A 2,364-nucleotide genomic window follows, 5' to 3' on the forward strand; every position below is an offset into this window, starting at 1 on the left:
AAGCTAGAAATTGCTCTGTGTCCTTCTGCTCCTTCCATTTCCCTGTAAATTACATTTCTTTTCTGCTTTGGTTGTGTGTAAATAATTAATAAATCCCTGTGTTCTTTCTTTACCCCTTTTGCTTCTTCATATTCGGTCGCTTTAGAGGTTTCCACATTGAACACCTGTGGCACGATTTGGCCAACATTTAGGATCGGGTTTAGTACTGCTAATGGTTCGAGCCGCGGGCTGCTAATCCGCTCGGCAAAATAACATCTTGTCCGCGGTCTCAAACGGGGTTTCCCCCCTGCCTTGTGGAGTGGGGTAGCTTCAGGATCGGAGACGGCCAGTGGAAAATAAAAGGGGGATTAACCCCCCCGCTAAGGGGAGTGCCGTGCTCCGTTTCCGCAACAATTGGTGTCAGGAGTGGGATTCGAACCCACGCCTCCAAAGGAGAATGGGATGTATGAGCAACAAATGGAACGAGTGTTGTGTTGACCGAATGGTCCTGGAGGATGAGGGTGCAGTGTTGCGGATTTGAGAATCCTGTTTGTAAATATCACCCTGTGTAAATGTCATGATCCTTGTAATTACCTCCATTAATTGTAAAGGTCAAAGGTCGTCCCCTTAGTTAATCCATCGCATGCACATAGAAAATCATATGCCCTTCTAAATAGTTATCTCTTTATTCCATGTCAGTATAAGGCTCTGTTTCCCATTAGTTGACTCTGCATTGCATCGAATCGAATAAGATAGTTCCCTTTTCAAGTTTCCCCCAAATCATCTCTTCAAAGTGCCAGTAACATTGGGCGGTTTTCTGCGGCGTTCGCCACCGTTGCATTGGGCGGTTTTCTTCACTCAAAACTCCATTACGCACGTGGTCAAGCCTCGGAGAAGGGGGAGGAGCTACATTATGGGCGTGGCCCGCACCTCGTCATCAGAGGGTGGAGCCAGGAAAGCCCTTGCCGACCAACCAAGGATGAGTGGGTAACTGGGTATGGCTCAAGAGGGTGGGGTTATAAAACCCATTGCATCAGCCCCCACCAGGTGAGATGCGTAAGGGGCCAGAGGAGAGAGCGAGTTCTGAGTGAGGGAGTACACACTGAGAAGTTCTGTGAAGGGAGGTGCATGAGCAAGGAACACCAGTGGGGAGGATTGTTCATTCGCTTGGCGCGAACGTCCTGCGGCGAATGAGAATCGGCACGCCCTGCTCGCAATACCAACCAGCACTGACGGCAACTGCCGGAACCTACCTCCAAAAGAACAAGTACGTGCACGCAAACCCCGACGTAGTGCCGCGACCCTCGGACCTCCCTGTCGCCCGTTCTGTGGACCACCTGAACCTTCTCATCCCTCCAGCCAATCCTACCTGCAATTCCCCAGTCGTGTGAGTCTGCTCGTCGTCTGTCCTCTGTGTTGTCTGGGTAATAAGTTAAGCCTGTGTAGATAAGCTAGAAATTGCTCTGTGTCCTTCTGCTCCTTCCATTTCCCTGTAAATTACATTTCTTTTCTGCTTTGGTTGTGTGAAAATAATTAATAAATCCCTGTGTTCTTTCTTTACCCCTTTCACTTCTTCACATTCGGTCGCTTTAGAGGTTTCCACATTGAACACCTGTGGCACGATTTGGCCAACGTTTAGGATCGGGTTTAGTACTGCTAATGGTTTGAGCCGCGGACTGCTAATCCGCTCGGCAAAATAACATCTTGTCCGCGGGCTCGGACGGGGTTGCCCCCCTGCCTTGTGGAGCGGGGTAGCTTCAGGATCGGAGACGGCCAGTGAAAATCAAAGGGGGATTAACCCTCCCGCTAAGGGGAGTGCCGTGCTCCGTTTCCGCAACAATATATATACTAACTTGGCTCCGCGTCGTTACTGAGGAACGGGCTTATTTTAGCTGAGGATAATGACTGTACCTGAGGTGCTGTGTTGCCATGATTTACACCAATCATAATACAAACAATTATTTTGCACAAATTTATTTGTAGTGTTTGTGATATTACATTTTTATAGGCAATTTAGGTTGAAGATTTAGGTTGAATGTTTTTTTTTCAAGAAAGAACCCTTCAGCACATACATAGGGGAGGGGTAGGTGCAGACTGGAAGTTTGGGACGATTACACCTCACCACCACGTAATTCAAAACACCTCACCACCAAGTAATTCAAAACACTTCACCCCCCATGTAATTTAAAATACCTCACCCCCACCAAATTTAAAACACCTTACCACCATGTAATCCAAAACACCTCACCCCCAAGTAATTCAAAACACCTCACCACCACGTAATTTAAAGCACCTCACCACCACGTAATTTAAAACACCTCACCACCACCAAACTTAAAACACCCCACCACCACGTAATCCAAAACACCTCACCACCACGTAATT

This window comes from Myxine glutinosa, chromosome 9 (genome assembly GCF_964187855.1).
Source record: "Myxine glutinosa chromosome 9, kmMyxGlut1.1, whole genome shotgun sequence".
NCBI classification, from domain to species: Eukaryota; Metazoa; Chordata; class Myxini; order Myxiniformes; family Myxinidae; genus Myxine; species Myxine glutinosa.